Source organism: Zonotrichia leucophrys, chromosome 2, assembly GCF_028769735.1.
Source record: "Zonotrichia leucophrys gambelii isolate GWCS_2022_RI chromosome 2, RI_Zleu_2.0, whole genome shotgun sequence".
Taxonomy (NCBI): domain Eukaryota; kingdom Metazoa; phylum Chordata; class Aves; order Passeriformes; family Passerellidae; genus Zonotrichia; species Zonotrichia leucophrys.
In genome coordinates, this window is record NC_088171.1 from 141,111,709 (window position 1) to 141,139,398 (window position 27,690).

The window sequence follows — 27,690 nt, forward strand, 5'->3', positions numbered from 1 at the left end:
GTCAGCCCCGCCGCCTCCACAGCAGGGATGCGATGCAGAGATGCTGGTCCCGTCCCCACGTCCTGGAACGAGGGTCCAGCCGCTGCCCTCCCCACACGGGGAGCTCCAGCCCACGGGATGCTGGTCCGAGGCTCCTCACTCCCTGCCCCTCTACCACGGGTCCCATATGCCCCTCGGCGCCGCCACCGCTCGAACCGCCCGGGGCTGGGGTCCCCCGCTGCGCCCCCGGCTCCACCTGGACGATCGGGAGGGTCCACGCGGTTGCGTCCGCGGAGCGGGCAGGGGAGCGCGGCGGGGACCGGCGATGCCACGGGCCGGGCCGGGCACCGGGCACGGGCCGGCGGTGTCACCGCAGGGAGCGGAGCGCCCGGCGGAGCCCCCACTTGGGGCAGGGGGTGCGTGCCGGGAGGGTTGGAGGGGCTGAGCCGCGGGAGGCGCGCCCGGGCCGGGCGGGCCATGGGGGGGGCGCGGCCCCGCGCGCAACTTTCCGCCGCGCCGAGGGACCCCGGCGGCCGCGCCGGCGGTGGTATCGTATGCAAATACGCAGGCTGACGTCAGAGATCATGTGGGGTTTGGCGTAGATCCCCGCCGATCGAGGGCTCTTTTTTTTTTCTCCTTTTTTTTTTTCCTTTTTTTTTTTTCTCCCCTTTTTTTTTTTTTTTTTTTTTCCGCGGCGGGGCAGGGCCGGTGCGTGCGCGCGTGGCGGGGCGCGCGTGTTCCCCGCGGGCCGGCGCGGCGGGGGCGGGGGGCGCGGGGTCCCGCGGCCGCGGGCGGCGCACGGAGCGGAGCGGCGCGGAGCGGAGCCCCGGTGCCGCTCCGCCCGGGACAGTCGGTGCCGCCGCCCTGGGCGCAGGTAGGAAACTTCCCAGGCGGGGCCCCCTCCCCCGGTGCGCGGCGCTCCCCAGCCGCCCCCTCCCTGCGCACGGACGCTCGCCGGCGCTCCCGCCCCGACCGCTCGCACCCAACTTTTCCTCCTGCAGAAACTGTCCGGTTCCTTGGACTTCGGCGGGGGCCGGGAGGTGGGGGGGAGGGCGGGGGAGACCGCCGGGGGTGGGAGCCGGGAGGGCTGTTCGGGGTGGGCTGGTAATTATTTTGGCTACGTTTTTCATTTTTAGCCGTGCAGCCTCCGTCCCCTCGCCCTTTTTCCGCTCCCCTCCGCCTCCCAATCGCAAGTTTGGGCGAAGGGGGAAAAGCAGGAGTGGGGGGGAAACATGTCTACGTTTGTCTATGTCGACATCAGCAACACAAAATATGGCGTCCGCTTTCGACAGGGCGTTACGTAGAGGCGAGCAGGGGATTTTGTCAGCGCGGTCCCTGACGAGGAGCCGCGGGCTCCCGGGCCGGGGAGGCAGAGCCGCCCCGGGGCGCGGGAGGGGCCCGGCGCCGCCGCCGCGCGTGGCTCCGCGCCCGCGGCCGCACTTGGCAGCGGTTTCTTCTGGTTTAATTTTTGATGTTTTTTCCTTCCTCCTGCCCTCCCTCCCCTCTTTGGCAGTCCCCCTCCCACCCGTGACGCCGTGGTCGTGGCGCGGGTCTCGCTGCCGGTAACTGCGGGGAGCGGCGGCACCGAGCCGGGACCGCGGCGGGGCAGAGCCGGGCGCCCCGCTCCATCCCTCCTCCACCCAGCGAAAGGCTGTGCCTTCCCGTGGCATTTTATTTTCTCCGGAATGGGGAGGTTTGGGGAAATGCAGGCTTTGGCACGTTATATCCACTTTTCTTTTTTTTTCTTTTTTATGAGAGGTGACTTTCCCGTTTGTTTTAGCCGGTTTCCAAAGACATCATAGACCTATCTTCTTTTTTTTTTTTTTCCCCCTTCTCTCCCTCTGCGATGAAGGCGACAGGGAAGGATACTGATTTCCCCCCCTCTTTGCTAGGACTATAACTTGGAAATGACGCAGGGAAGTACCTGTCTGGCTTTGGGGGATCCCTGTACCCAGCTCTTTCCTGAGCACTCCGGTTAGTCCGGAGCCTGGGAATCCCTCCCGAGGGAGACGGCCGGGAGGCGGGGCATGGCTCTGATTCCCCCCCCCCCCTTGGCTGCCCGAGCACCTCTCCGCTGGCGGCTCCCCATCCTTTCTTGGGGCAGGTGCTCCTTGGAAACCCTGCGAACTTGCGAACGTTCTGCCGCGCAGGGGAACACAGCAAAAGTTTTGGATTGGAAGGTGGAGAGCACAAGGGGAGAAAACATCCGCAGAAGTAGGAATGGGAGGGAAGAGTAGGACTCCAGGCTGGGTGGGAAGGGTGATGAGGATCGCTGGGCATCAGCCGCTCCTGCCTGCCGGGTCCCGCAGCGCGAGGAGCCGCGGGCACAGTGCCACAGCGTGCATTGCCTTGGGAAGCTGCACGTCTGACAGCTCAGGGTCACGGCACAAGGCTGTCAGGGAGGTGCCTTTTATTTTTAAACTACTGATGAAACTTTGTGAGCGGTGTTTCCCTCCTGGTCGCGGCTGGGTCGTGGAGGCGCAGATGTAACTAGAGGAGGTCTGATATCTCTAGCAGAAAGCTCATTCATGCAGCCGTACTGGGAAATGGCGTGTGTGTTAGGAATGGTGTGTGCTGCCGTGGTTTTATTAGAGCAGTAGATGAGCAATATTATTGTTTAAGAGGTATCTGTGTCCAGAGTGCTTTGCCAGGGTAATACATTTCTGTAGCGGGGAAGCCTTTCTAATGTAGATGTGGCTTCAATACGTTGTATGAACTCAGCTGCTCTTTGAAACAGAATTGCAGATTGATTTCTGGATAAGGAAAAGCAAGATACTGGCCAGCAACTGGGAAGAATATAAATGCTAAGAATTGACTGGTCCTTTTTTTACTTTTCCCTCATATGCATGTTTATCCCCCCAGGCTTCTACAGAAAGCAATGGCCAAGAGCTGTCCCATGTTTGTCCTCTCTTCTTGTATCCATGATAAACTCAGTGCCAAAAAGCGGATAGGTGTTTATAGCTCAGTCGTCAGCCCAAAGACCTTGTGATTGCTCACCTTTGTAAAATGATGTTTTTCCTGCCTGTCCACCCCAGAGTTCAGCTGTCAGAGTTTTGTCACACAGGATATTTCCTGCTGTCAGTGTCTGAAAGTAGCACGCTCCTTCAAATCGCATTCTCTCAAAATTCCACTTGCTTTTTTCCTTTTTACTCTAGTTACAATCAGAAATTTCTTGTCAATATCTGTAAAATGAGTAACCCATTATATGAATCAGCCCAAGTTTGTAGTGTTTTTTCTTGTGGAGAGGGGAAAGTTTTATTGTGTTTTTATTAAAAGTCGAAAAAAGCCAACATTACATATAGTAAAGTTACTGGCTTGTTTTTGCATTTTCAAACCAGTTTCAAACTGCTCCAGGCTGGAATGAGAACACAGCAGGTTTTGCTGATCTTCATAAAAGACAAAAATTTTAATGCCAGACATGACATCACTGTATTTGCATGTGTGACATCTTCAGGTTTTATTTCTTTTTGTTTTACGCTAACTTGGATGGTTCTCAGAAATGCTATTTGGAGTGTCTTCTGGTTGGGATGTTTTGATCCATGTCTAAATTATTTTTCTTTGTGTCCACTTAAGGAATGGAAATAAATAGAAAAAGTATTTTAATTAGAATTTGTTCAGAAACATGCAGTGTCACAGCTGAATTCCCTGAGATTTCAGCATGGCTGTCAGGTAAAACTGCATTTACATTTCACATGGAGTGTAATTGTAGTTTGACTTTCTTTCAGGTGTGAGGGTAATTCAGCAAGTGTGTTCTTTCCCTAAAGGTTACTGCACATCTCCATGATGCTATTTGTTCATACTGAAAGTAACTAATAAACAAAAGTTTGCACTAAAATAATCTATAAAAGCTTTAACTTAAAGCCATTAAGATTATTGCTGGTCTTCTGTCAGGGTGTTTTTACAAGTGTCACATCAGCTAGAATTAATATTTGTGGTTAGTTTATTTTATCAACCCTTCAAAAATAGATCTGAAGTTTACGGGATGTAATGATACAGTTCAGTCCCAGGGTAGCAGTAAGTTGGGTTTTTTTCTGAAAAGCTGAAAGAGCTGTTGATTTCCAGAAGGATTCAAATACTTTTCATATGGGGTAATATTAGAGAGTTTGGTTTGTGAAGGTGTAGCAAAATAGAAATAAAATAAGTTGGATGCTTGGAAGATGAAGGGAGCAGTGTTCAATTCCAGCCTTGCCTTCCAGAGACAGTTCAGAAATCACCAAGCCAGCCCTCTCTCCAAAACCACCATGCCTTGAGCAAGGCAGAAGGGTTGTTTGGTTCGTTGTTTTGGTTTTAAAAAGTAGCACTTGGGGTTGTTGTAAAAATGTTGTGAGTTTGAAAATAAGACAGTGCATTTGGCAAGATCTTTTCAGGACCGTGGGACCCCAAACCAGTTTCTAAAGTGAAAACTGAATTTCCATAAGCTGAGTTTATGTAGAATGACCGGTATTGTGAGTGTGCTGGTGAAACTGAGGGAGAGGTGTGAAATGATTTTGTGTATTTAGCACTGCAGAAGGCTCAGATGGCTTGGTTTTGTTAGTGAGCAGAGAGAGAATGACACAGGCAAGGAGGGAAGGTTTAGGTGTTGGCAGCTAGGAGGGGACTTCAAAAAAGTCATCCTGGGAGATTCTGCTAGCTGAGAAGGTGGATTATGGTGCAACACCTGCTAGAATTCTTGGATGAGACTGCAGGTGGCCTGCAGTGAGCAGTGCCCCAGTGGGGCTCTGGTGGGAAGGCTCTGTCAGCGCTGGACAGAGGGGAGCATTTGCCATCTGCAGGGGAGAGAGGGGAGGAAGGGTTGGGAAGCAAATGGGGAAGAAGGGGATCTGGAACACCTGCATGGTTAGAAGTCACACATCAGGAGTGGAGGGGGTGAGCTTGCAGTGAGTTTTGACAACCTTTGGCAAATTCCCTGGGAGCAAGGGCATGCTGGGTGCTGAAAGCAGGTCAGGGAATTCAGCTTTGCTCTGATAACAAGCCTCTCCAGCACCAGCTTTAGTTTGTGTCTTCTCCACACTGTTGTCCAGTGGGGACCTGATGTAGTCAACTGGAGCCTGCTCACCACCTGCCTGCCTCTCAAGCTAACTATTACAGGTTTATTGGGAGGAATTTGCAGATCTCCACAACTCCCACCCACACAGACTGCAGGGTACCATGGTCCAGGCTCAGCCTTGGATGCAGTTTCCATCTGCATGGTTCAAAAGCTCTGAAGGCCTGTAGGCCTCTGCCTCATGCTGCCTTTGTCTGGGATTGCCCAGCCTGAGGGTTGAAAAGGATTTTTAAATTGTTTCCTGATGTCCAATCTAAACCTACACTCTTACAGTTTAAAACCATTGCTCCTTGTCCTATCTCTACAGGCTTTGGTACAAAGTGAAGCTGTGTATGTTTAATACCTCATTAGGCTGGGTACCAGATGCTGTGATCTGGTCAGCATCCCACAAGCACATCAAGGACTTTCTCCTTGGGTGAATGTGCTGATAGTGGGTTTATCTTCCCAGCCCTGTCTCAGTAGGTGACATTGGCAGTAATGTCCCTTTGCTGGTGTAGCAGCCCTTTCGCTCCTGGGTTTGCCAGCACAGCTGCTTCAGTGGCATGTCCTGCCCTGGGCTGGTGCAATGCATGGCAAGTGTTGGGGGTACAGGCTGGTGTGAGTGTGCCCATGCAGACATGCCTGCTGTCATGGGCTTGTTCAGCTCTTGTGTCTGCACATCCACCCTGTGCTCTGGGAAACCTCCAGCCTCACTGCTGGAGTGCAGCCCCAGTTCAGTGCAGCCCCTCCTGCAGCTGCAGGCAGTGCAGGCTCTGGATCACAGGGATGGGCACATCCTGGCAAATGCAAATTGTTCTGTGCAGGTCACAGAGTTTCCTCAAGAGCGGTATTACCTGCCCACCGTGGCTTTCAGTTCACTTGGTAAATTCTTCCATAGCTTGAAATTCATCTTCTTTCCTGGAAAAATGTTGCAAGATGAAAAGCAAAGCTACTTGCCTTGCCACTTAAAAAACTCGTAGCTTTGGCTTTGCGGAGAAACAGCCCTCTACTTCTCTCCCTCCTTTATGAAGTGACATGTAGAGATACAAATCTTCAGTGTTAACTTTTAATCTGTAGCATTTTGATGCTGTGATCTGCAGTGTGGTCTCAGTTGGCACTGATGGAGGGGACGATTAATTTCGTGTGAGCAGTGGTTGGGTAGGATGGGAATGTCTTGCACTGCTTTTCATTTATTTATTGAGCCTATGAGAAGCCTGAAATCTTGGATTTTCCTTCTCTTTTCTCCCTCCCTATTCTTCCTGTCCTGACCTTGTTTCCCTTCTTAAATACTAAATATTTTTTTAACTTGCAACCTCAAATTACCTGTTTATTTTGGCTTCTCTTTTGTAGTTGATTGTGTGTTGTTCCCACAATTTTTAATAAGTGTTAAAACTGCATATTTTATTCACTGGAACGTAAAACAAACAAAAAAACCCTCCACCAACAAACAAATAGAGAGATTTTCTTGCTCCTTTTGAGTCAGTGGCCATAACTAAGAAAGCTTCAGATTCAGTGTTACTTAACCTCTTGTCCAGTGTGATGGAGGAAGTGGAGGAAGAAGCCCTTTGAGCAAAACTGTATAGGGAAGAATGTAGTTCCTTTCATTTTAAGCAGAATCTTGTTATTTGTGGTTTGTTTGGTTTTGGTTTTTTTTTAATACCTCCCAAAAAAATTAGGTTCTGAGTATCTGCTGAAGGCACTCTCAGAGAAATTTAATAAAATATCAGAATGTCTCAAGGTCTCTGTATCCCTCCTGCTGCCTTTCTTGTGTGTGTTCACTTTTCTCACTCTAAGTTTTGGACATTTATTTTTTACATTTCTCAACCGAATTTCATGCTTATTAGTTTCAGTTACTTTATGTTGCACTTTACTTAGATAGCAGAAGTGGGAAAATACTTGTTCTTTTTCTTAAATCCTACTAGCAAGACAAAAATCCAAGAGGAAACACCAGTTGGAAGCAGTTAGGTTTTGTAGGGTTTCAGAGTGTGTGGGTTGGTGGCCTGGGAATTGGTGCAGGGAGGTTTTTGCCTCCTCTCATGCCAGTGAAAGCCAGTATGAAGCAGACAGCAGCAGCATCTCCAGGCTTTGCTGCCGGGCTGGCAGAGCACTGCTGATTCACTTCCACACAAAATGAAGGAAAGTCCTGATGGTTCTGGCCTCAAGTGTTTCTGGGGATATTCCTTCCCCTCCCCTCCTCCTACCACCCACCTCAAAAGCAAATATGTCTTGTTGTGGGGTTTTTTTTCAGCATCCTCTTGAGCACAAACTGTCAGGCACCACAGGGAGTTTTTCCTTGTCTTTTGTCTCTCCAGAAACTGATTTATTTAAATGATATGCTGGGAGCACATTGCTGTTAAAGGCTTTGGTGCTTGTTGTCTTCCAGGCTTTGGTACAGCTTTCTTGAAAATTGTGGAAGATAGGGTTATCCCAAAGAATCCTAGTTTCCCCTGAAGCTGTTTTTTTCTGCATTTTTCCAAAGAGATTCCCCTTCCTGGCCTTCTGTGAGGAGTGTTGTTCATTTCCATGTGATTGAAAGGCGAGGAAGTTGTTTGAGTGCTCAGCTCCCTCCCAGGGAGAGCCCTTGGCTGCCTGGCTGGGAGTCCACATGACTGTCACTGGTCCCACCCCTGGGACCAGTACACCAGTGCTTTCCTTTTGCTCAGCCAAAGGTGGTTACAGAATCCTTTATCACTCATGTATTTACTATCTGGCATCCCCACATCATCTCTTGCAGCCTGATGCTGCTTTTCATTAACATCAAGTAATATTCAGTACCAGCAGTTATGACCTTGCAGTTGCAGATTTTTGGGATCTGTTTTTCATGTCTCAGGGTTTTACATACTTTTTTTTTTTTTTCTTTTTTGAGAGACAGTAGCCCTTTTACTTGAGCTTTAACCTAAGGCACAGGTCCTTCCAGCCTGTGCTCAGGTAAAGTATCTTGCCAGGAAGCTACCAGCTCCACTGTGGGATCTTTCTGAGGGCTAGGTTTAGTTTTCATTGAGAAACCATCTGAAAAAGCTGGCTAATGATGCTGAAAATCTTCATGCGGGGTTTTCAAACCAGAGAAAGTGCCAGGGCTTGCTGCATGGAAGAGTTGGCAAATGCATCGTGCCCATGCCAGGGTGCCAATGACAGGGGCTGGTAGCCACTGAGGACCTGCAGGATTTTGCCCAACTACAGCAGGTAGGAAGCTTCCAGGTATAAATTGTGATGAAAAATTCAGAGGAAAGTGCTGCCTGAAGAAGCCTCTACTTCTCTCTGACTGTCCAGGATTCTTCAGCATAAGAGAGGAGTTGGCTCTACATGTGTTTTAAAACAATTGGAGTGACAAGAAAGAATGATGTGTTTGGAGTGAACTGTTTTCTTTACTACTTTTAAATTGGCATCTCTTGAGAGCATCCTTATGATTTCACTATTGCTAAAATAGTTTTCTCAGGATATCCCTCCTCTGTGTATCTCTTGGCATCTTGTCTGTGTGCCTTGGTGATGTCGAGGGGGTGATGTGGTTTGAGAAATGCTGCTCAAGGCAATCACAAGTTTCAAGATCCACACTTAATCAGATAAAAGAAAAAAAATCTTAGCTCTCCGAAGGATTTTGCTTTCAACCATAAATATACTTGAGTGCCTTAGATTCTGTTTGTTTGTCCTGTTATCCTGGATCTTAGCCTTATCAACTTATTTTTATGTGTTTACCCTCTGTGTGATGGTCCAGGAGAGTGTGCGAACACTCCGTACATGTCCAAGTCAGGAGAGGAGTGTCACAATATATTATTTATGCTGAAAAGAGCTTGTACATAGGAATGATCTTAGCTCCAGCCCCATCTCTTCTCCAGCAGCAAATCAGAGCACTGAGTTGGTGGATTTAAAGTTAATCTCCTGAAACCTGAACTGCTTTTTCATTGCTCTGTTCTTGCCTCTTGGTGAGCAGTGAATGGTCTTGTTCTCACCACAAAGTGCTCAAGGGTGAGTGCTTTCAACTTCAGAGTTTACTGCCCTAGGGTGCAAGGGGTGAGCAGGCACCAGACAGCCTTTACCAGCTGGCTCCAGTTCTGTGCTGAGCCCTCTGCGACTTACTCTCCCACAAAAATTCTGGGGGACTTAAATATAAGGTTCTTCTAAATTAAAGAAAATGTGCACCAAAAAAAAAAAAAAAAAGTACAAATCTCTGTCTGTGCCCCATGCTCAGTTCAGAAGGAAGATCATTGTTGAGCACATGGTTTGTATTTTTAATTTCTTTGTGGTACCCTCTTCCTTCACCTCTTCCCCTACCAGTCTTTTCCCACCCGGACATTTTGTGGAGGGCTCAGTTCACATCCCAACAAGGAGCTTGCTGTGGCAGGGTGCTCACAGGACAAGGAGAGCACCTTTCCATCTGTGGGCAAAGCCTATTGTGGTGCTTGATGGAGACAGGGATCTGCTTTGAACTGTGCTGTTGAATGGGAAAAGTGTGAGAGGAGATTCTGGGTATTTAACACAAGCTGCATCCCAAAATTTGTGGTGGTGTACATGGTATGCAGTACTGTGTGGCAAAGGATTTGTGACTGCTACAGATGGTAGCAGACAGCAAGAGGGATGGGAATTATCACCTGGGCTCTGCCACACTTTTAGCTTTGAGGTATGTTGTGTGGAGTGGTGTGAGTTGTAGCTTGATGCATTTTGAATGGTGTATTTGCACAGGAAACCTGAATTCATACCTGAGTTTCCTCTCTGTACTGATTTCTGCAGCCAAGGTGGGAATTTGATTGTATTTTTCAGTTATCTGCCTTGCACTCAAGGCATGCTTTCCTATTTGCCTTTCACTGGCACAAGCAGTAGGACCACTTAGACTGGTTCATGTTTTCATCTAACATGCTTTAGTTATTTTAATTTTTTTAATCTGCCTGTATTTTGTTCATTCCTGTGTAGATAGGGGTTTTATTTGTTGCTTCTCTCTTGTCCTGATCCTTTTACTGAGTCTCAGGGTGGAGGCTGCTCTGTGTGTTGCAAGGTCACTGCTTGGTTTGTGCATCTGGGCCCTGCTGCAGCATCTCCCAGATGTGTTCCATGCTGAGCTTCTGGCACAGGTTGGCTGAGACACCCTTCTCCTGCTCAAATTCCTGATTGCTGCTCTGCACAGCAGTGGAAAAGGACTGTGATTTGCAACCCTTTAGGATTGTTCTTTGCAGCTGACAGATACTCATTTTGGAACATTCAGCTTCTGCTGTGGCCCCTTGGCTTGTTTGGGGTTGCAGCTTGATAATTTTTGACTAGTGCATGAATGGCCCATGTCCCTTTGCTGTCTTGTAAAATCAGTAAAAAAATAAGTTATCAAAGGGTTGGAAACAAAAATGCAACACACACTTAGCATCACAGTTTTGCTGGAGGAGAAGGTAAAATGTCAACTTTTTTTTCCTTCTTTTTTAAATGAAACAGGCCGATAATAGGAAGTTGATTAAGAAACGTGTGAGGTTGGATAGGTTCATTAAAGATTATTTTTCACTTGTCTGCTGTTTTAAAATATTTGTTCTTAAATTATGCAAAATAGAGTGTGTGAGTGAGGAACAGCCTGACACATCTGAATCTGGCAGGGTTCTTCCTATGTAACATTTCATCCTTAGTGTGATTTAAATTAGTTTAAGGTATTAAAGTCTTTAAACCAATGTTTATGATCACTTTAAGACACTCCCCACTCAAAGCACGAAGGAACATTACATACTATGGATTTTTAAAAGAGGCAGTATACATTCATCGCTAATTATGTACTTTATTATTAAGTCTGAGTAGTAATTATTTTCCAGAGCATGTTTGGCAAATGATAGCTTTTAATAAAATTACAGAATAACATAATTACTTGAAATTTAACTTAATAAATTTATGTCTTAGCACAGTAAGGATCCACTAAGGTCACCTTTGATCTGCATTGAGAGCATCAGGCAGAATCGTGTTTGAAGGTGAGAAAAGTCAAGGAGCAGTTTTGTTAAAAACTAGAGGATTATCGAGGAGGTGCTGTAGGAAGCTCATTGCTTGGGTGAGAGTGGGGTGTTGATGGGGATGGTTTTTGTCTCTTCAGTGAGAACCTGGCATGGATGGATTAGGCAAATCGTAGTTAATTATTTAACAAAGGGCCCAGTGCTGCAGTTGCCTTTGACTCCCGCACTACTGAAACATCTCTGGTTTGCAGGGTGGAATTAAGACTGCAACTTTGAGATTAAGCTTTTCTTTTCCTTTTTCTCTTCCCTTTGAATGCAAAGCTCTTGACTGCCAGTCCTGAACGGCTGGAACAGATGAACTTTTGCACTCTGTGCTAAGGACACTTACATAAAAGGGAGATACTCAGATTGCATCCAAACCCAGCTCAGCTTGCTGTTGAAGGAGGTGGGTCTGGCTGTCCCTGTCCATCTGGGGGTCTTCAGGGAGCCTCTCTGCTATCAATCCTTGCTTTCTCTGCAGACCCCTATTAGAAAACCACAGAAAAGGCTTAAACTGACAAACCATATGTGATGTGAGCTGAAATCCAGGAGGCTGATTATTCCCGGGGCCAAGGACTGACGCAAACTGCTTTTAGTGTGTTTGATTTGTGGTGCTGAATTCCTGCGTGCACTGGGTCACACTGGCCACCCTCCAGAGCACAGGTGGTGGGGGGGGTCTCTCCACAACTTCCCTGTTTTCATTTGACCAGTAGGAAGTTACTGTGCTGGGATTGACGGACCCACATACACATAAATGTGAAGGAAGATGGAAACAAATCTCACGAATCCTTTAAAAATCAGCGATACTGGCAGTGATAAAATGAAGGAAATTTGAGTTTGGCATTGTCCAGACTTTTACCCAATTCTCAAAACAAAGAGGCTGCAGGACTGCAGTTGCACCAACAGCCTGGCCAGTGATGCCCTTCCTTGGTAAAGCCCCTGGAAAGCAGAGCTGCCAAAAGGTGACTTCTTGTCTGCAAGGTGCTTTCCTGTCTGCAGAGATACAGCCAAGGTATGTCAGTTCAGATATACAAAAGAGTAAGTACAGCAAGAATACCTTTTCACCAAAGTCCTCGCTGCATCTGAGGCTGAAATCACAGAAATTGTTCTTTGAAATTGGCTGCCCAGTTGTATTGTGAGTTTGGTTTTCAAAGTGCAGCTTTGAACAAACAGTTGAGACTTCTAAAAGGTGTCAACACCCACTCTTTTTATTGGCATTTTTACATATGTGTGGCTATGGGGTGCACACACACACCTGCACATAGGCATTGCATGGTCCTGCCTGACTGTTTGGAACATTAGTCTTGTGTTTAAGACACAGCACTGAAGCCTTTGCAGTCCCTCAGATGTGCACAGAGCATCAGGACACTTGGTTCAGACCACTTCCAGCAGCCTCCATCCGTGCTGGGTGACAGCAGTGGGGCAAGGGGTTGTGTGTGGTTCTGCTGGAAGTCCTGTGATCATCTTCTGGGTCTTGCTGTGATGGGGAGAATTTGATAGAAGGATCAAGCCATTCCTTCATTATCACATTGTAGTGAATGGGCAAACACTACTGTTCTCATCTTGCCATTACCTCTGAGATCACCAGCAGCTGCTTCATTAACTATTAATGGTCTGCTCATTAATGCTGTAAAAGGCTAGGACCAGTCTTGCAAATTTTCTGGACTCTTCCCCTGAAATATTTATGACTTGCTCGCTATGCAAAAGGGCAAGAGCAACAGCAGAGAACATGCCTCCAAGTTTTGTGGAGCTTTATTAAAAAGCTCATGAATATGAAGAACCTGGCAACTTCTTCCTGTGTTTTGGCTTTCTGAGCTAGTGCTGCACATCTGGCTGTACTGCTCACATCTGGCCCACTCCTAGGGTTCGAGTGGGCTGGTGGTTTGCTGAAGCATCAGTGGCAGTGTTGGATGCTTTATTGATGATCTCTGGTTCTTGTAGTGCTTTCCTTTGCATCCTCCTCCTATACAAGCACCAAGGTGGAAGTGATACCTCCACAGGAGGTTTTATTACTCTTAAGTGGTGGGGAAACTGAGGCACAAAAGTTGAACATTTTGCCAGAAGCCAAGCAATAGAAAGCCAGCAGAGGATGGAAATGTTTTGCCCAAAACTATAATGATACTTTTAATTGAAGTCTGGTTAGTGTGAAAGAAGGGGACACTCACTGAGCCTCATCTGAAGCCATTGCTACAAGTCATTCCTGTCCCTTCCAGACAGAGCTCCTGCATCATCACAGAGATGAGCAGTGAATTCCCTGGGAAGGAGCCAGTTGTTTTAGTTCTCTCTGGTACCAAGAAACAGCAGGGAAGCTATTTTACCCCTCCATCCAGATTTTGGAGATAAAACTGTGTTCATCTCATCTCTTAAGTCTACCAGCAATAAGGAGTCTGTCCACTGAATCCCAACTGCAGCTCAGCTGGTCGTGCACCAGGCAGGTTAAAATCTGTTTCTTTCCCACAGCCATCTGCAGGGTGAATACTGGTGTAAATACATGTGGGAGGCATTTTTTGGTAAAGTAGGGAGATATGTTTTAGAGAGAACAGGTATGACTGCAGGAATGAGGATCAGTTTGTACAGTGTTTAAGATCTTTCCCACATCCAGCTGGCCTTCAGAGTGAAAAAGGTCCTCTGTGACTGGAAGATGCAGGGTGTGTCAGGAATGACCAGCCTTCAATACTCTTTGAGCTTCTGGGGTTGCAGGTAGTGCAGAAGTGGAACCAGGTGGCAAAATAAACCCATATCAGAAACATTCTCTGGTACAACTTTCTTGTTATTTCTTACAGTGAATATTTAATCCCACATGATATTAAGTTACAACAGATACTTGGTTTCTCTCCTGGAGCCATTCCTTTCAATTGCTGGAGCAAAGTTAGGGCAGACCCAGGGTAGAAATTCAAAGCTCTTCACTGAAACAATATATAGGTTAATGTTTATTTCACACAGCTCTGGTAAGCTGAATGTGCTGGACACAACTTGGTGGTCCTGCCGTGTCCTGTATGATTTCAGTAAGCACTGGTGGGACTTGCTTGTCATGCCGATTTCCAGGAATATTCCAGCAGCATACTGAATGCCATCTGCTTTTGCCCCCAAAAGTAGCATAAGTGTCTTCGGGGAAGACTTCTGGGATCCTCCTGCTACAAGAATAACACCCAGATCTTCTTTTGTGACTCTATTAAGGCAATTCCTGCAAAAGCTGGAAAATGGGTGGATGCAAGAATTGAGTCCCTGGCTGTTGGCTGGTGCAGCTTTTCTAGAAAAAGCTGCAGTGGAGACTGCAGAGCAGATCATTGTTGGTTTTTAGTTACCAGTGAGTGCCATTACCTCTCCTTTTGTAGAGCTGCTCCCTTCCTCCACAAAGGTATGCCTCTCAGCATGGGCACAAAGGTTAAAGGTTTTATTAAAACCTGAGTTTTGGGAGCCTTTTCCTCACCTTTTCCTTGGTAATTAGGAGGAGTCTGCCATCCAAAACAGACATGATTCCTTCATCTCTGAGGCTGAACCATAGGTGAGAAATGTAAAATCTCTTGAGGAGAGTAAAGACCAGTGTAATTCAGAATGTTGGGGGCCATGTCTTACCACTGCCAAAGGCATTGGTTATCAAGTATCAATTATGTGGGAAAACACAGTGATAATTAACACTTCCATAAATGTAGAAACTCACTCTGTCCTATGAAACAACTGGAAGAAGGAGGGATTCTCAGCAGAAACAACTTTCAGTTCTTGGTATCATAACATGAACTAAACCAATGGCTGGCAGCAGAGGAATTCCAGATGTGTCCTCTGCCTGTGAGCTATGTTTCCAAGGAGAAAGCATGTATTTGTAGTCTTGGGCAAATTCCTCATTTCAGCACTTTCAGACTGAGAACTGGACTGTGCTTTAGAAAATGCTACAAATCATAATTCCTTTTCTGCTGGCAATGTAGTCATGTCAAGATAAAAATGGTTGTACAGATTTATGAAAAGTGGTTTCTAAAGTCTAGCCTTTGAAGTGATATCTTGGCATCTAAGTGGTCCATGGGGTACTGGGAGTTCATTGGGACTTGCAGGTCTCTAGTATTTTTAGCAGAAACCAGCTGTTGATTAGCTGTAACTGTGTTTGCCTGTGTCCTCAGAGGTGGTACACAGGGTTGGAAGTGTTACTTCAAGCTTTCATGTGTGTTTAGATTGGTGGCTACTCCAGCCACTAGCTGCTTTGGGTCACAGTAAATTCTGACACAAGAAAATGTTATCCAGGCCTAAAATAAAGACACGAAAGGGCAAAACCAGAACCTCGGCAGAAATAGGGGAACAGGTCAACCAGCCAAATAAAATGGCTCTGTTTGAGTCTGCTATCAGGCTGTCCTGGGACACCTGCTGCACCTGGCCTTTTCAGAAGAGTTTAATCTCCTTGGAGGTGTGTTAGTTCCACATTTTTCCAGTGATGCTGTCTATGCATTGTGCTTGCCTGGGCTTAAGAACTGCAAATTGGTCTTTTGAGTGCCCTGCTTGTACAGGTGTGTCCTTTTGCACTGACCTGATGTGATGGAGCTTACAACAGCGCTCATCTACAGTTTGTGTATCAGTGAAAACTGCCCTGTTGGGGGGTTTATAAAACCATTTACTTCATGGCATCAGCATCTTGGCTCTTACTTGACAGCATCTGATGGTTCCCACCTGCAGTGCACAGAGCAGCTCTGTGTGGCAAGGCACAAAGGTTGGATTTTGTATTGTGACACAGGCTGTGCTGTATACTGGGAAGTTAGCTTGCATCCCATCCCGCCTCCTGCTGAAAATGGCTCGGGATTAAGCCGTGCCTACACTACAGACTCCTGCCAGCAGAGCTGTCCTGGCCAAGCCTGCAGAGGTGTGGTTCCTGAGCGAGGCAGGCGTGCCTGTGCTGGGGAAGCTGCCCTCCTGCACAGCCGGGCTCTGCACCACTGCCCTGCCCATTGCGCAGCCTCTGGGTCACACAGGGGCTCCTCTGCTGCTGGGGCACTTCTGGGAAATCAGTTCCTGTAAGTTCCTAAAGGTGTGTTTTCAAATCCTCCTAAGTAAAACAGAGGTGAGAGATGCATTTGAATGTTCCATGTTCTCTCTTACCTTCCTTCTTTGCAGGGTGGTTCCAGTGTTGCTGCTGTGCTCTGGAGCAGCAGCTATGTGCCATCTAGTGCTGGATAGTGTTGCGAGATCCAAAAATAAAAGGTGGAAAAATATGCAGACAGAGGAAACAAGGCACAGCTTCACCTCTTGGGCAGAGCAACTCCCTTCCCGCTTCCTGGCACCCTCTTTCAAGACCCCTTGAGTTTTGAAAGATGGGTGCTGTTGTATTTTTACTACCTACTGAGTCTTTCCACACCAACTTTTAATCCTTGGCTCCCTTCAAGAGATTATGTTGCTAGACTGTTACTGTTAGTACAGGTCCTTTGATGAAACACTGCTCTTCCTCCCCAGCATTTTAGTTACGCATTTCTTTGCTCAAGAAGAACAGGGTTATTCAGGCCTTCGGGGTTATTCCAAGCCTCACTGGAGAAGCAGATGAGTGAGTGGTTTATTGGTGCTTATTTGATCTCATATTTTTAAAATACAAGCACCTTGTATCCTCTTGGGTATTTACCATACCAGTATTTGTGATACAGAAAAGTTTTGTTACAAGAATTAAGTGAAGAAGCTCTGGAGAGTAAAAATGGTTTATACAAGGTCAGGCAGGGAATTAAAATCTCTTCCACAGCCTGGCTGGAGTTATACCCTCCTGCCCTCTCCTTTTCCTCTGGTGCACCCATGTCCCTGGGTAATGAGTTGCTGCCTGAGTGGCTCAGCTTCTCAGTACAGTATGGGACCACTGATTTCCAAACAATTCCCTAAGGATGTTCCAGCTGGGGCCACATCAGACCTGCAAGTCTCTTATTTATCTGTTTGCTTGTATGTTGCAAGTCACTTACTGCTTTTGGCAGAACTAGTGCGATCATTCAATCTGTTGAAATTGCCTGATTAAGTCATCAGATAAGGAAAAAGTCTACTGAGATGTGATTATCAACAAGAAATCGTCAAGATGGCAAACTTGGCCTGTTTTAGGTATTTGGGCTCTGACTTGGAACCAGTATGTGGTAAGGCTGTGGTTTTGGCTGGATTTTCTCCCAAAATAAGTGTGGGGGGTGTCTCATCCTTTGTAAAAGTCTTGACCCTCCCTCTTCAGTGAAACTTGCCACTTTTTCTTCTTGAAAAGGAGACCCAGAAAATTATTTTGCTGAAGCAGGTACTCCATTAAAGATGGAGATGTGCTGTGGAGAAGCAGAACTTGCAGTGTTAACTGCTCTCCAGCAAGTTTCATATACATATACATACACACACACACATATGTGTATATATATGTGTGCACCAGTTCTCTTAATAGCCATGGAAAGCAGGGATGTCCCATTTCCAGGAGCATAAAGCTCTCATATTTAGCCTTTTCCAACAGATAAGAGGAGGTGCAACCTCAGTATCATTTCCTTAATTACATCAGCATTTCTTGTTCCCCTCTTCCACACACTCCCTGCAGCCATGAAATCACAGTTACTGTAGGAATTCACACTGGTGTCCCAATGTTCAAAACCAACACTTGCTATTTCTATATGTTTCTTGGAGGTTTTTTGAGTTTTTTGGAAGCAAGATGCTAAAGACAAATAAACACATCTATAAGCAAAGTATTTGAATGACTGTGCAGTCATTATAACTGATATCAGGACAAAGGAATGCAAACTGGCCAGTCTGTGGCTTCATGCCTTTAGCTCCTGTCCTTCTGTTTTGCTTTTCATTTTGAGCACAGGAAGGGGCCAGTATGTGACCATATGCTTACAAAATGCTGGTTACACGTCTTCCAAACACTGTTGTCATAGTAATGATATGACATGGATATGTCACATTTTGTCACGCTGTGAATGTACCTGTGTAACTCCAAACCTTACTGTGTTTCCTTCTCCTTCTTCATCACCAGTAATAACAATTGTTTCCAAGGAACTTGATGCATCTGTTCCAAATAAATTGGAAATGTGATTTCATTTCTGTCAGTGCCAGTGGGAATTTCATATCCTGGGAAATGTGTGAGGCTATTGCAGGCAAAATGTTAAGCATGTACTTAAACATCATTGATGTTAATCAAGTTAAGTCTGCTTTGAAACCTTAGGAGCTATTGCCTCTTTCCAAGCATTGTATTGCTGGGTGGTTCTGAATGAAGCAGAATTGCTCTTCCCTTGCAAGGCCCTAAAGATGGAATTGAACCTGGAGGGAAGAAGTAGCAGAAGTTGCTGCTGATACTGCTGTGAAGATTACCTTGGTCATACCTTTTGATTTTCCAAAGATAAGATTCTTTCAGTGTGATCTAAAGATTCCTTCAATTTTCAAATGTTGGGAGTGGGTGTTTTTTCTCTTGTGATTTGTTTTCCTTTATTTTTCTTGTCTTGTAATCATCTTTGCAAGTTAAACAAGGTTTTGAAGTTAACACTACTTTGAGGCAGTGATATCTAGGCCAGAGAGGTTCACACCTCTCTGGTGTGAGTGAGTTCTTGTGATTTTTGTGAAGGGGAAGGCTTGTGATGAGAATGTGGAGGAGCACAGCCAAGGTCCAGATTTGATCTCTGTGGCTTTTCCCCTGGGAGACTTCGGCAAATGAGAGATGAATGCAGGCTCCATATAACCATCTTTAAAATAGATATCCCTTGGGGAGAGTATGGATTAATTAACATTTCAGAGATGCTTTGAGTTTCTTTGGTAGGTGTTGCAGGAAGGGTTTTTTCTTGCTAGACACAGGCTGTCTAAAGGACAAATTATAAGGATGTTGGTTTACCTCCTCAGTGCTCTTTTTTCAAATTGAAGACTATTTAACTTCTTTCATATGCATCAGTATGGTGTTTTACTGCCAATTTAAGGCAAATAAAATATACAGTGTCTGGACCAAGATTGGATTTCATACCTTCACATCATGAGAGCTCATGCTGATAATTTGCCAGTAGCCTCGGGTCTTTGATAGTAATTTGTCAGATGCTATGCTGAACCTGATTTGCATCTGTACTTACATAAATGCTTTAATTAAAATTATATGCACCAACCTGAGATATATGAACAGCACTGCCTGTTACTTGTTTACATTTCCTGACAATAAAACCCTGCCCTGGCTGCTTCTTGCTGACAGTGTGACTTGACAAGGTTATTTGAGGTGGGGACTAGAAACTTGACAGGTCTCTAGTTAAACTGTGCTGCAAACTGAGGAGCACCAGGAATCTTTCAGGACAAAATTCTCCCTTTATTTTAGCAGCAGAGAAGATCTGAGCAATTTGATTCAAGGGGTCCAATTCAGTCTGTATCCAATGCTGAAGTTCTAGCTTTAGGGTAGTTTTGTTCAGTCAGAATTTATATTTCTTTGCACACTATGTCTGCTTTGTCACACATCCAAAATGTGTAACTCCAATGAGGACAGTAGAAAATCTTTTTAAATACAGCCTCCATGAAGTATAAAATTTTTGAGCACTCTTCATCTTTCAACAGAGCACTACAGAGCTTCCTGAAGGGCAGAGTGCTCTAAGGGATTTTGGGGTACCAGGTGGGGCCCTGGTTGTTTCAGTGGGACATGTGAGAGCACGTGGCTGAGTTTCGATGAAGGCAGTGAAGACTCTGGATGTGTTTTTTGCTTAGACCACACATTTCATCTGGAAAACACAGCCATATAAATAGAAATTAAATCCAAACAGTGCAGTTTGCCTTGGGACAGTGGAGGATGTTCCAGTTGAGGAAGCTGTGCTGCTTCACAGTTATTCAGAAGTTGTCATAATGTTGCAAAGGACAAATGGGAAAGTTATGACTAGTTCCACAGACTGCTGTCAAGATCCATGAAATACAGGCTAAAGAGAGCTGTAACTACCTTGCCTGGATTTGGAGGGTTGCTGAGCTTTGTTTAAAGGTGTTTACTTAATTTGCTCTATAGGAGATCCTTTAGAGCCAATCCCTCACTGAGAGGTGTATATGCAGAGGACTGGAGTAAAATCTATTTTAATTGTAATTAATACATAATTAAAGGTCCTTTTCAACCCAAACTATTCTATGATTCTGTATAAATTTGAATTTGCAGTAGGTTTCTCTGGTGACCTCTGACCATATTTTCTGTAGTTATTTCTGAATCTCATTTGAGAGAGTCCATTTAGGTTCAACATATTTGTGCATTACCATTCATCCATTAACCTGTGTGCCTGATAGCTCTGTTCAAGATGCTGAACTGTCCCCTGTGACACAGGTGGCCAAAAGCTGTTTAGTGAAGTCCACGTGAAAGAGCAGAGGAACAAAAGCACCTGCATTTGTGGGGAAGTGCCCTAAATATTTAAATGAGGAGGTGTTAGTAAGCTGAGCTGGCTGGATTGCAGGGTTGAGGTTGTGGGGTGAGTGTCAGTGCAGGGTGATGGTGCCGAGGGAAGCTGGAGCCCATCCCCTCCCATGGCATTGCAGTGCCACAGCCTGAGCCTGGCACAGAAAGGGCAGCCAGCAGTGATGGCCAGGGTGACACCTGCCAGGGCACCTTCTGCCACTGCTGGGGTCTGCACTTGGCACTGCTGGGGTGTGCTGGGCTCAGACTTGCAACCTTGCCTGAATTCAAACTGACATAAGTAAATCCAAACTATTAGTATTGCTTTGCTTCATCCATAGAGGCAGGATGACAGCACCATATTAAATTCATTTTGGCCTGGGGGTGCTCTGATACGTGAGAGGAAGGTGGGGCAGGCAGTGGAAGGGCAGCAGTGGAAGGGCAGCAGCCCTTGTTCCCCTGTTGTGGGAGAGGGGGATGTTGCTGTTGCTCAGTCTGGATTTCTCCATCCCTGAGGGGAGCACAGGGCAGGGCCCGGCAGCGCTCGGCCCCTCTCCGCTCATGAAGCCTTTGCAGTGTGAGGCCCTCACATGAATGAGAGGGCCTGGGGTGTGACACACAAGGGAAAACCTTCCCCCAGGGAAAGGGGCCTGTTGGGAACGGATATTTGTTTTAAAATCTGCTCTGCAGCTGTCTCCTCTGACATTTTGGAGATCCATTGGCCCACTGTCCCAGCTCAGCCCTCTGCTTTCCCCTCAGACATCTGCACTGCATCTTCCAGCAAGGGATGGAGCAGGATGGAGGCTGGTTGTCAGGAGCCCTGGAAAAGTGTGGATTACAACCCAACTTTAACACTGAAGCAGCTGCTGGTTTGAATGTGGACTGACATCTGAGGTGTGTGTACCTCTGCTCATGCCCACTTCGGTACCTCAGGCTTTCCCAAGGGGAGCTTTAGGTGTGTTGTGAGGTGGGAGAGCAAGTAAGGAGGTCCAGGAAACAGTCCTGCATTTGGAGGTGGTTTCTTTCATAAATTGTCCTGTCTATTTGATTTTAAAAGTCTGCACTAATGCTGCAGGTCTGGTGAGTGCTGCAAGCCAGCCTTTAATCAGCCTGTGCGTATTTTAAGAATTGTGCCGACTGTTGCTGCCTCAGAGATACCTGGAGATTTGGTGGAGAGAAGCCTGTCCTAGTTTCTCAGGGTAGCCAGCAAGGCGTGCTCATTTCCCAATTTAACGTGAGCCTCCTCAGTCTTATTTTTCAAAGCATTTTCTTTGAAGGATTGCAAAGCTCCAAGCAACCAGTTAATGCATGGGGGAAGAGAGAAGACATAGTGTAACAGAGCAATAATTCCTGCAATTAGAAGTATATTAATAACTGCACTTGGGCCATGGAAGGAGTACAGCAGGGTGGGGTTCTGGAAGCAGGGCATCCTTGGGCAAAGGCACGTCCAGCCCTGCTGCAGAGAGGGCAGCTCACTGGTCTGCTGCTCTTTGGTTATTGGTGTGCAATGCTGGAGGCAGCATCCAGCAGCCTCGTGCAGGACTGGCAAGGTTCCTAATGAGGACAAGGCTTAATGGGGTAAAATCATGGCTAGAAAGTGTTGGAGTTTCATAATTTGTGTGTCAGAAATCAGTTAGGCTGGGGGTTTTGTATGGGTCACACAGTGGGTGTGATGGAAATGATTACTCATCTTTCCATCTGAACTCTCCAGACTGGGAAAAGTGAGTATAAATGGTTGATGGCAGACAATCCTCTGGATCTTGAGCATGCCAGCCAAGTGTCCCAGAGCCAGGGAATAAATGATTATCTTAGTTAGACCCGTCTTGAGCTCTGACTTGGAAGTGCACAGGCTCTCTTCCCATGTGCCGAGATCCCTGTGAAACAAGGCTTTGTCAAAGCAGGCACCCAAATTCCAGCAGAAGCACATCTGATAATCAGGCTCTTGGACAGTGTGGTGGAGTTCCCAGCATCACACCACCATGAAAATATGCCAGAAGTATCTCTCAGAAGTAAAAGCATTCCATTCTGGAAAAGCACTTGAGAGACAGTTCATTAGCTCTTTATTTTCATGATCCTAATTGAAATTTCCCACTACTTTATTTATTATACTCTGCTGTCATCTGAAATTGTAAGCAAATTTTCTGAGTTGTCCATACTAGGAACTGTCACCTATTGGTAGGAGTTCTCTGGGAAGGGTCCTTCCTCCATCTACCATGTGTGTGTACAGATGAAGTTTATTCAGATCTTCAGGATATCTGCAATAAGTCATCTCCTCCTAATACAGAATATCACCTGAGGCCAGTTCTTACTTATTATTTCTATTTCAGAGCACCTCAAGACACACATTGGTTGATGAAACAACACAAAGAAAAGCTGGAGGCTGTGCCAAATAGTTCATAACCATGGAGGAAAACTTGGCAGAGGAGCAGAGAAAGGAAGGGAGGAATTAATGCTAAAACATGTGTCTGAGTGGTTTTGATGTGTTTGTTTCATGTTAGCTTTCTTAGATGTTGTCAGCTGTTGCTAAGTTTTGTACACCTAACAGCAAAGATGGTATTAATGGTATTAATGAAAATAGACCCAGTATGGGAAGAGGGCATTTACTGAATTTAGAAGTCTATCCAGATCCCTTTCACTGTTAGATGTATTTTATTATAAAAAAATCTACCTTTTTGATTTGGAGTCACCCAACAAAACCAGTCCTTGGCTGAGATGGATGTTTGACTTGAGTTCTGACGTTCTCTTTTTCTTCTTTTTAAACTAAAAAAACCTTAACTTTAAAAAAATGATACAGTATTTGCAGAATCAATAGAAAAGCTGACCCAGATAAAAGTGTGCAAAAATTGGTTTCATGCCCTAGAACTTTTCCTGCATGCTTTTTGATGGAATGTATCTGATCCTTCAAAAAGGAGGTAACATACAGTGATCTCAGTACCTTTGAAGAATTGTTCTGGAAGAATAACAAGGAGTACTGGAGAAAGGGGAGTGCACTTGTCTGGTTTTCTCCCCTTCATTAAATATATCATGAGACAGAAGAAATTTAATGTCGTGTTGCTGGTTATGTGGAAGGATAAGATACATTTTGTATTAAATCTGATTTTTGTCTGATTTTTAAAAGATGAAAGTGCATTTTTCCTGAACAGTCTTCACAGCAAGATGTGAATTGCACTTTACCTCCTTGGTTCATACCTGCTTCTGCTGGAATGAGTGGGAAAGTTGTATCCAAGTAGTAGCAGGGTTCTCTCTCAAAAATGTGACTATATCCTCGATCCTGAGTGGGGTAGAAAGCTGTAAGAAATATCTGGTGTTCCAGATGCATTTCAGTAGAATCACAGAAGGGTTTGGGTTGGAAAGGACATTAAAGATCGTCTCATTCCAGCTCCCCTGCCATGGGCAGGGTCAGCTCCCAGTAGAGCAGGGTGCTGGGAGCCCAGTGCAGTCTGACCTTGAATGCTTCCCAGACAAGGCAACCACAGCTTTTCTGAGCAACCTGTGGCAGTGTCTCACCATCCTCACAGTAAAGAATTTCTTCGTAATATCTAACCTAAACCTATTCTCCTTCAATTTGAACCCATTATCCCTTGTCATGGCATTGCATGCCCTTGTAAATATTCTTGACCCATCTTTCCTGTAAGTTCTCTTCAGGTACTGGAAGGCTGCAATTAGGTCACCCTGAAGCCTTCTCTTCTCCACACTGAACAATCCCAATTCACTCATCCCTTCCTCATAAGGGAGGTGCTCCATCCTTCTAATCATCTTTGTGACATCCTCTGAACTCACTCCAACAGGGTAATGTCCTTCCTGTGTTGAGGGCCCCAGAGCTGGACACAGCCCTGCAGGTGGGGTCTCACCAGAGCAGAGCAGAGAGGCAGAATCCCTCCCCTCAAACTGCTGCCCATGAGGTTTTGATGCAACCCAGGGTGTTTGTCTTTCTGGGCTGCATTGCTGGGTCATGCCCAGCTCTCATCCACAGCACCCCCAGGTCGCAGCACGGCTGCTCTGGGTCTGGTCCTCCCCAGCCTGGATTGGTACCAGGAGTTGCCCTGACCCATGTGCAGCATCTTCCACTTGGTCTGGTTAAACCTCATGAGTTTCCCATGGGCCCACTTCTCAAACTAAGGCAGATCCAAACCTTCATTTTATTCCAATGCAGCACAGATCTGGAGGAATCACACATTCAGTGAACCTCTGTTGCTTTGGTTTCCAGAAACATCCCAGGCTGTTCAGGGCTGTGTACCCAGACACATAACAAATTAATGTTCAATACAGTCATCAGAGCGGTGAAGGTGATAAATTGATAGGATAAATTTGTGGGGCATCAAGACTGACAGGCTGTAGGAGACTTTCATTCCATCCCTTTGTATTCTTGGCCTTCAAAGTTAAAGTCTAGCTGGAGGGGAAGGATGGGCCCAGAGTTACTGATTCTTAACAGAATAAACAGACACATTGCCCAGGCTGTGTTGCCTATCCCCAGGATAGGGAGAAAAGGCCACAAAAGCAGCTGCTTTGTGGGGATTTCCACAATCCTTCCCAGTCCTTGGGATCAATCACTCTTTTTTAATGTGTCAGTGTATGCAGACTTTCCCCTTGTGGCTCCGTTTACTGGAGCATGGGAATACTGAAGAGACAGGGCTGAGGCTGAGCAGCTGGGAGAAGTGCAGTGGGCAAGAACACGCCCTGGGAGGTGCTCCCATCAAACAGGACCTCCAGGAGTTTGCAGTGAGAAGAGCAGCTGAAGCTCAGGACCTATCAGGAACCTGTATTCCTAGAAGGAGTATAAGGGACCCTGGGCAACCTTTCCTGTGGTCTGTTTGTGGCTCTGTGATTACTTGTAGCTGACCCAGGTACCTCTCGCTGAACTTTACAGGTAGAGGGACATGGATGCTCTTACTGAAAACAAGGGACTCAATAGCCCCTAACAGTGCTGGTCTTCATGAGCAAATGAAGCACAAACACAATTATTTGAGAGGAGCAAAGTGATCTATTGCTTTATGTTTATATCCTGTGCTCATTTAATTTCTTGCACCACTTTTGCACCAATGGCTGCTATGTTTGGCAGGAATTTGCAAATACATCGGTGCTTTACAGCCAAAAGTAGGAATGGTGTAAACAGCTGGAAAAGGGAAACCCCTTCCTCTTGTATTTATTTTTATGGCAACAAAATCTAGTCACTGTCTGGTCTTGATCAGTCTTGGTTCTTTCCCTTTTTTTTCTTTTCAGCTGGAGGGTTCAGGGAAACAAAAGAGGGAATGAATAATAAAGAGCAAGGGAAAAGAGTGATTGCTGCTGGGCTCTGTCATGTGGTGAGGAAATCAGGCTGAAACTGGAGAGACCAGGCCAGACCTGACAGTCATACTGGGAGGCCTTGAATTGTGTCACTCTGACAGTGGATCTGAGCAGTGACAATAGCTGGTGAAGTTTCTGGCTGCAGTCTAGCATTATCCATATGTGAAGTTGTGCTGATGGGTTGCTGCTCACAACACTTTCCCCACCTGCCTGCTCTTCCAGGCAGCCTCAAATGATGACCCCTGTCCTTCCCAAGTTGACACATGCATTTAGACCATGGGGACTGATGTGGGGTAGCATGTTTTTCTGTTGTATTTGCTTCAGTTCTCTCTTTCAGAGAGAGCTTCAGAGCAGGTTTTTCCTGCTCTGAACACTGCTGTTGTTATGAGCTTGGATATTTGGTGGGTAGTGGAAGGAATGTGTGATTTTTGGCTCTGTCCCCAGTGTACAACTTACACCATGTATCTCCATCAAATGGAAATATCTCCATGTGTGGCACCTGGGTGGATCTGAACACAGGGACTGCAACATTGCAGGCATGGGGAAGAGTAGCTGGAAGGTCGCCCAGAGGAAAAGGACCTGGAGGTGCTGATAGACAGTGGCTGAACATGAGCCAGTGTGTGCCCAGGTGGCCAAAAAGGCCAATGGCATCCTGGCCTGGATCAGAAACAGTGTGGCCAGCAGGAGCAGGGCAGGGATTGTCCCCTGTACTCAGCACTGGTGAGGCCACACCTTGAGTGCTGTGTCCAGTTCTGTGCCCCTCAGTTTGACAGACAGTGAGGTGCTGGAGATTGTCCAGAGAAGGGCAATGGAGCTGGGGAAGGGTCTGGAGCACACGTCAGATGAGGAGCAGCTGAGGGAGCTGGGGGTGTTTAGCCTGGAGAAAAGGAGGCTCAGGGGGACCTTACACTCCCTACAGCTCCTTGAAAGGAGGCTGCAGCCAGGTGGGGTTGGTCTCTTCTCCCAGGGAACAGTGACAGGATGAGAGGAAGTAGCCTCAGGTTGCACCAGGGGAGATTTGGATTGGATGTCAGCAGTTTTTCACAGAAGGGGTGGTCAGGCACTGGAACAGGCTGTCCAGGGAAGTCACCATCCCTGGAGGTATTTAAAAGACATGCAGATGTGGTACTTAGGGAAGTGGATTAGTGGTTGACTTGGTATAAAGGTTCTTTCCAACATAAATTATTCTGTGACTGTATAAGGGGACATCCCATAGTGTTGAAAATTAATTAGCAGGCTAATAGCCCACAGCTTGGTTGTTTAAAAATAAAAAGTTATTGCTGTACATATGTTGGGCAGAAAAAGAGTCCCAATAACAGTGCAGCAACCACTGTGTTGGAAAACAGTTCTCAGTCATGGCCCTGGCAGAGGAGGGATCTGAGAGTGTTTTCCAACACCTTCATTACTGTGGACATGCAGGTAACTAAGCAGAGGGTGACAGTCTGAAATGAAATGCAAGGGTTAAGAGGAATAATGTGAAATAGTTTAACCTCACTGAAAGCCAAATACAGTAATAATGAACTTTTTCATAGCCAGAACCCTACAGGACATCACTTTCTCTCTCTGGCTGAATTTTCTTATGCAATCAAACATTCTTCTCCTTGCTCTAAACCTCTTGCTGCCAATTTAAAATAGTATGAGACTGAGATTTCTCACCCTTCAAGAAAACACTTTGATTTGTTGAAGGAAGTTAGGAACAGTTAAGGAGATAGGAAAGAAAGCCTTTCTTTCTACCTTTCTCTGTGCTGACATGTGCAACTGGGGGATGTGTTGAAAAGCAAATATAATCTGCTTTGAGCAGTGCTGTCCCATTCTCTTTCATTCTGGTTCAGGGCTCTGGTTCTCCCTGAACCAGACTTAGCATTGGACAGGGAGGGGCAGAAAGGCTGTGGGAGCTCAGGGGGGAAGTGGGTGGTCACCTCCCCGTGCTGGGCTGTGGGGTTAATGTTGTTGTTCATGTGCAAATTTTTCAGGGTGCTGAGATGAGAAGTGGCAGGATCACTGTCTGTCTGTCTGTCTGTCTGTCCATTCAGTGCCAGGGAAGCCAGGCCAGGACCCTTGCAAGCCCCTGTCTCACCCTGTAGCCAAGGCCAGCTGCAGCTGGTGCCAGCAGCCACAGCACTTCTCACCAGCTTCAGCAGAAGTGG

General features: G+C 46.2%; 1 protein-coding gene across 3 annotated transcripts in view; it reads left to right on the top strand.

Moving 5' to 3' along the window:
* The first annotated feature begins 324 nt into the window (after positions 1-324).
* Positions 325-27,690, top strand: part of ZHX2 (zinc fingers and homeoboxes 2) — a 74,723-nt gene continuing 47,357 nt past the window's right edge. The window contains exon 1 of one of the 3 annotated variants that reach the window (XM_064706616.1): positions 325-395. The gene's annotated coding sequence lies outside the window, so the exon portion shown is untranslated. Of the gene's footprint in view, positions 396-750; positions 854-27,690 lie in introns of those variants that run through there. The other 2 variants (XM_064706622.1, XM_064706618.1) reach the window with 2 other exon arrangements.